This window comes from Sciurus carolinensis, chromosome 11 (genome assembly GCF_902686445.1).
Source record: "Sciurus carolinensis chromosome 11, mSciCar1.2, whole genome shotgun sequence".
NCBI classification, from domain to species: Eukaryota; Metazoa; Chordata; class Mammalia; order Rodentia; family Sciuridae; genus Sciurus; species Sciurus carolinensis.
The window spans coordinates 102,294,155-102,301,276 of NC_062223.1; positions in this window are offsets into that span (position 1 = coordinate 102,294,155).

Consider the following 7,122-nt stretch of genomic DNA (forward strand, 5'->3'; position numbering starts at 1 on the left):
TGCAACTCCACCAGCAACGTACAAGTGTATCTTTTTCCCCACATCCACGCCAACATCTATTATTGTGTTCTTGATAATAGCCATTCTAATTGGAGTAAGATGAAATCTTAGAGTTGTTTTAATTTTCATTTCTCTAATTACTAGAGATTTTGAGCACTTTTTTCATATATTTATTAAGGACTTAGGAATTAGACCAGAGACCTGCACCAAATAGAAGACAAAGTAGGCCTGAATCTTCATCATGTTGGCTTAGGATCAGACTTTCTTAACAAGGCTCCCAACACACAAGAAATTAAAGCAAAGATCAATAAATGGGATGGATTCAAACTAAAAAGCTTTTTCTCAGCAAAGGAAACAATCAATAATGTGAAAAGAGAGCCTACAGAGTGGGAGAAAATCTTTTCCACATGCACTTCAGATAGAGCACTAATCTCCAAAATTTATAAAGAACTTACAAAACTTTACACCAAAAATATAAAGAACCCAATCAATAAAAGGGCCAAGGAACTTGACAGACACTTTGCAGAAGAAAATATACAAGCGATTAATACATATATAAAAAATATTTTTTTTAAAAAACGAGCCATGTACTTTCATGCAGCTATGACTTTTGTCATGCTGTTCCTTTGATCCCTCCAATCCTTTTTCTCTTGATGAAATACCAATCATCATAAAAGTCAATTGTCAACTATCCTAGAAAAGCTTATCCAAGGATTTCTAACTCTACATGTGGATGACACTTTTTGGAGAGCTGCTCTCTGCTCTACCATTATTTCTTTTTGTTAGACTTCTATTGTCATTTGTGAGATGTAAATACTATAATAATTATTTCTTCATGTATTTCCCCAAGTAAAATATGAAGTCCATAATGACAGAGACTATTTTATTCATCTTATATACCTAGCACGATTTCTAGCACCTAGTAAGTAGTCAAGGCATGGTTATAAATTTTCGATAAATTTAAGTAAATATGTGTATGGATATAGATATTGATTGAATAGTTATTTTATTTTTATATTATGTATTTAGGTATATTAGATGTTATATACATAGTTTATGTAAGTAATTTTTATATACTTAATTTATGTTATTTAATTGCACATGATTTATATGTTTAGTATGTATTATTCATATACAGCTAGCTTACATACATATAATTCATAAATATATTTAGCTTCTATGTGTGTGTTTGTATATGTATGTCTTTAGGGTATTTGGATTAACTGAGTTTTCTCAGGAGAACATATGAAGGGAAGAACATGAGAAAATATTTTAAATGAGGGATCTGAGGAAAATGTTTTCTTTCCTCAGCCCCTGAAATGACTAATGAAACCACATAAATCCCCATGAGCTTATAGGATTTGTTTTTGGCAAAAACACACATGCTAAATAGCTACCCACATGCCTAAATCATCTAGGTTGCCAAATCTATATTTACAATTGTCTTACTTTGGTCTCTGCTGGACTTTAGGCTCTTCTTATTCCTATTTGAACCACTTATAAAATGAAATTCCCTTTGTGTTTTGTTACAGTTTTAAGCTCAAGAAATAAGCACATTTTCATAGAACATGCACAACATGCACAATAGCAGAGTCACAGAAGTGGCCCTTGTCCCCTGGGCAAAGTTAACAAAGGATGTGAGAAAGAAATGATTTATTAAACCCCTATTGTATGCCAAACATTATTCTAAACGATTTACATGCATTCTCACTTTTATCCTCATGACAACTCTAAAAGGGAACCATCAATTCTCCTGGTTCTCAGGCCTTTGGACTCAGACTGGAGTTACACCACCAGCTCTTCTGAGTCCCCAGCGCACCAACCTCAGATTTTGGGATGTGTTATCCTGCTCGGTCATGTGAGCCAATCCTTACGATAAACCTCTCTACCCTCTCTTGACTAGGAGGAAGGATAGGGAGGGACAACACAATAAATAGTTGGGTTTCTCTGGAAAACCGCAATACAATAACTTATGTTTACAAGTCAACACCTGCTTAAAATAAAAATAAAGGACAACACTGGAAGCAGCTCCTTTGAAAATACTAGGATCATCTATATTTCTCAACAGAGTTCCTGTAATATTTTGATGATATGCATTCAGCATAAATATCAAGAATTAAAAGTTGAAATCTGCTTCTGTCACAGCCTAAAGATAATAAGGATGGTGACAGAGAACTATGGGGTAAGTATCAGACCACAATTTAACAGTACTTCCTTAAGGCCTTTATATATATCAGCTCATTCAATTCTTTCTTTTTTTTTTTTTTTTTAGAAGACAGATAAAAGTTTATTATTCACAATATTCCAAGTGTTCCATTATAAGTATATTATTTTCTTCATGGCACTTACTATGATCTGCAATTTTATCATTTAGTTATTTGCTTATTATCTGTTTTCGCTGAGGTACAAATTATCCTTACTTTATGGGCTAAGAGAAATTAAACTAACTCCACTTACTAGCTGACTGACTTTGGTCAACTCAAGGTGATGTTTCTTAAGTATTATGTCTTCATCTTTAAGTAGGGAACCGGATTGCTGTGTTCACAGGGCCGTTCCAATAACTGATTATTTATTTCATGCATCTGAAGCATAACAGATGCTCAATAAATATTCATTTCCTTTCCCTTTACAGCAGGCATGCAAAACTCCAATAAATAATTACCCAAATCACAACCTAGAACTTCATATAACTATTACAGGTTGCTATTCAAAAAAGGAATAATTTTAAAGGATCAATACAAGCTGCATATTTTATACTCTATATTATATATGTGTGTGTGTGTCTGTGTATATATATACACATAACTAAACTGAGCATTTCAGGATTTTAGCTTTTCAAAACTGTAACAAATATCCAAGATAATCAACTTATATAGAGGAAATTTTTATTTTGGCTTACAGTTTTGGAAGTTCCAGTCTATTATCAATTAGACCTATTGCTTTGGGGCCTATATCAAGGCAGCATATCATAGCAGGAACACGTAGGAGAGCAAAACCATTTCCCCTGTGGATGGGAGAGAAAAGAGAGAAAGAGGAAGAGTCTGGTGTCCTGCAATCTCTCAATGACCTAAAGATCTCCACCCAGGCCCCACATTTTAAAGACTTCACCACATCTCAATAACACCATCCTAAAGATCAAGCATTTAACTCATGAACCTTTAGAGTACACTTAAGATTCAGACTATAACATTCATCAGTAGACAGCATTTATTAATTTTGTAAATTTCTAATTTTATATCACCCAGTCAATTCCAGTATTAGTGCTTTCTCTTTTGAATGCTGTCATGACTAGGCTTTTACAAATTATCATTTTCTCTTAAGATTATTTTCAAAAGTGGTTTCCTGTTCACTTAAGGATAATGCCTGATGTAGCCTTTTCATCATATGGTTTCCATGAGATTGTTTCAATCATATTTCACAGAGCAGATTATGCTTAAAATGAGTTTCAGTGCTGATAACAAAGAAAGATCTGTCATACAGACCTGCTGCTCTTCCTTAACAAACTTTCCTAAGACCTTTATCATTAGAGATTTATTACAGTGTGAATGGCTTAAATAATTTGGTTTCAGTTCTTTCTTAACTGGTAAAATTAATGCAAATCTTGAGATTCATAATTTTTGGAAATAGAACTTTCTCCTTTTTCAGTAGAATAATTAAATATTGTAAAGGATTCTTAGTTTTAAATTCACTTTTCTCGTTGAATGTCTACATTTGTTTCATTTTTATAGGAGGTATGACTTTACACTATGACGTACTTATAAAAGTCAGCCTGAATGGTCTGGGAAAGCAGCTCAGTGGTGGAGACCTTTTCTAGCATCCCAAAACCCCAGAAACCCCAAAATGAAAAAAATCAGCCCTAATAATGGAACCCATGCTTGACTATGACAAAGTAAACACAAGACATAATCCAAAAATTTGTTTAAGTTTTTTTCCCAAAACTTCTATTGTAGGAGTACTGTTTTAGTAGAATGACTATTAGTTCCTTACCTAATCATTTGTTTTCAACTACAACCAACTGTGCAGTGGGTCTTCCATACTACTCCACTCATCCCATGCTTCCTTCCTGTACACAGTTCTTTGGAATTTGTTTTCCTTACTTAAATTTATCATATTATCTGTAACTGAGAGAGCTTGTTAATATGATTTTATATAGTTTGACTTATTCTTTACCCACTTTACACAAAATTTTACTCTAATACTTGTGTATAGGTCAAGGCAAATTTAGCTTAAGAATATTATGGACAAAATACTCGTGGCAAAAGTCAAATGCTAACATGATAAACTGAATCATCTTGTGCTTTCTATTTCATTCACTTATAGTTGGCAATCTTATAAACAATAGAAAAGTAAAATATCAAGAGGAAGTTGAAGCAATAAATCATGCTTTCTGAATCTCTCAACTGTTCTTCCCTTTCTTCCCACTCCCTCTTCCCCTAGAGACCATGTGTTTTCCTATCCTCAGTTCACAGTGGTTGGGAGAAGACCACACCCCAAAGAGGTGAAAAGTAAAGAGCAATTTTACAAAACAGTCCCAGGCCCCAGTGAAATTCAGGAAGCTAAGAGCTCTCTGGTCTTCCTCATTTAACTGGTCTTCATGTGTCTGCTGGGGGGGCCTGTATTTCCCCGTATTTTCTTCTGAATGATTTTTCTCCTTTACTGAAAAAGGAGAAAGGTCTATTTCCCCATAGGATCTTCCCTAATTAGGGAAGTTGACTGATGTACGAGGTTCTCACTCTCACTGGATAGCTGGCTTTTACTGGGATTCTTTCACCTGATTCATGAGTAAAATGCAGCGCCCACATCCATCTCACATTTAGTTATTGTCTTTACAATCTGTAAGCCCCATCAAACCCTCTAAGTTAGGGCTTAACATCACTTTTCCAAGGACTAGTTAACCTTGTCTCTTGCTGCAAGCAAAGATTCTCTCCTAAATCAAAAAATCATTCCACTGGCTCAATTGGATATACTTATGAAAAAAATGCTAATGAGCTACTTTTTCTCATGGATCTCTATGTTTTTGCAAGTGAAAAATAGCTGAATGAGATGACATTGAAGTTTTTACTCAGCACCACCAGAAATCCGGTCCAAAGGGTACATCTAACCCACAGAGGGAAGAAGTAATGAGAAACATGCCTTCAGCTGTACACAGCTAAGGAGGACTGTACATCAAAACATCCCTAAGGGACATGACTTACTAGTCTCAGTAATTTCAGAAGTAATGCTTTCCCTAATATTTTCCTGGGAGAAGTTGTTGCCCCTCCATATATTTTAAAGTTATCTTTGAAATTTTAATATATACCACAAAAAATCCAAATAAGTGGAAAGATGAAGGAGAACTCTTTACTATAAATCACATTCTCCCAAATCACACTGACTTAAGAAAAACTCCAAAAATGTCAGAATATTTTCTTAGATGGGTGGTTTTCCAACTTTAGCATGCATCAGAATCCCCTGGAGAGCTTGTTAAAATAGAATGCTGAGCCCCATCCCCAGAATTTCCGATTCAGTAGGAGTGGGGTAAGTCCTGAGTACTTTCCTAAGAAGTTCTGGTGATGCCGTTGCTACTTGTCCAGGGACCACACTTACAGAGTTATAAGAGGTTTAAATAAACTACTGTATTTATAATATTCATCTCTAATATCAACATTTTTTTAAATATTTTTATTAGGTATCATAATTATACATAGCAATTGGGTTCATTTGGACAAAATCATACATGCAAGGAATTTGATTTCAAGTCCCACTGAGCTACATCCTCACACGACCACTAGACCACTGAGCCACATTCCCAGCTCCATTTTGTATTTTTTATTTAGAGACAGGCTCTCTCTGAGTTGTTTAGCGCCTCACTTTTGCTGAGGCTGGCTTTGAACTTGAGAACCTCCTGTCTCTGCCTCCAGAGTCTCTGGGATTACAGGCACGCACCACCATGCCCAGGCACATACCAACTTTTGATGGTTCTCAAAACACCAGTGGTAGATTCTTCTTGATTTAAAGACTGCCTCAGAACTAAATCGTTTTAAACCTTCCACTCACTGATCTGTGATTGTAGTTTGATTATTGAAACCATTCTAGATTCTCAGATTCCTCATTTATACTACTCAAAAGTTGGGGGTGGGGGAAGGGACCTCTAAACTAGCAAAAGTTTAATTCTGCCTCTCTTTTATTCTAAGAATTCCTTCTTGTTTGTTAAATATTTTTCACCTTGCACAAATTCCAAAGGCATGAAAAAAATTATACAAATAATTCTCGTTATTGTAGAGTACCCTTTTAGAAAATATAAACTGGAAACAATTATAAAGTTATTTATAAAGACTCACTATCGGAAGTGGAATTTTCTGTTTGTTCAAAGTAAGCAATGAAAGACAACTTCCTATTGAGAAATCAAAAAACTAAGTGAACTGCCACAGAAGTGACTACAAACATAAATTACAACTTTCATCTATTTTTAAAGTTTAATGGCTCATCTTTGCTATTTGACTATACATTGCATTTAATTTTATATTCACATGTAACTAAATTGAATCCTTAATTTTGAGTATTCAGATTAATTTTATTCTTGACTGGATTCAATTTTCTTTTAAAAAAGAATACTACTTCTGAAATTTTCTGGGTCCTTCTTGTTTATATACTACCTTGAATAGTTGATATCTATATCACAAGTGTTTGTGAAACTCAATTAATTTACACAATTTATTACAGGCATCAAATCAGATAATGTTACACACCAAAAAATAATTATTCTCATTTTCCAAATGAAGGAATGGAGAAATAAATAAATATTAGAGATTCACAACTATAATAGTCCCTTGCTGAGCTTTTTTAATGAAAATTCTTCCTTAAACTTCCATGATTAAAAGATACAAATATTCTCTAGATGATAAAATAGAAGCTCAAGAATCTTTAAAAATTGTTCCAAAACTAAGTAATAAAAAAAAATGGGTTTGGGATAATAATCCATTAAATGTAAGAAAACATCTCTAATCTATGTCTCTTCATTATTTGGGCATTTCTAAATTTCAAGTCAAAATGTATTATAACTTATACTTTAGACATTTGGAAAGTTCACAATTAATATTCTGAAAATAAATACCTAATCCTCAAAATAATTCCAGTAAAACT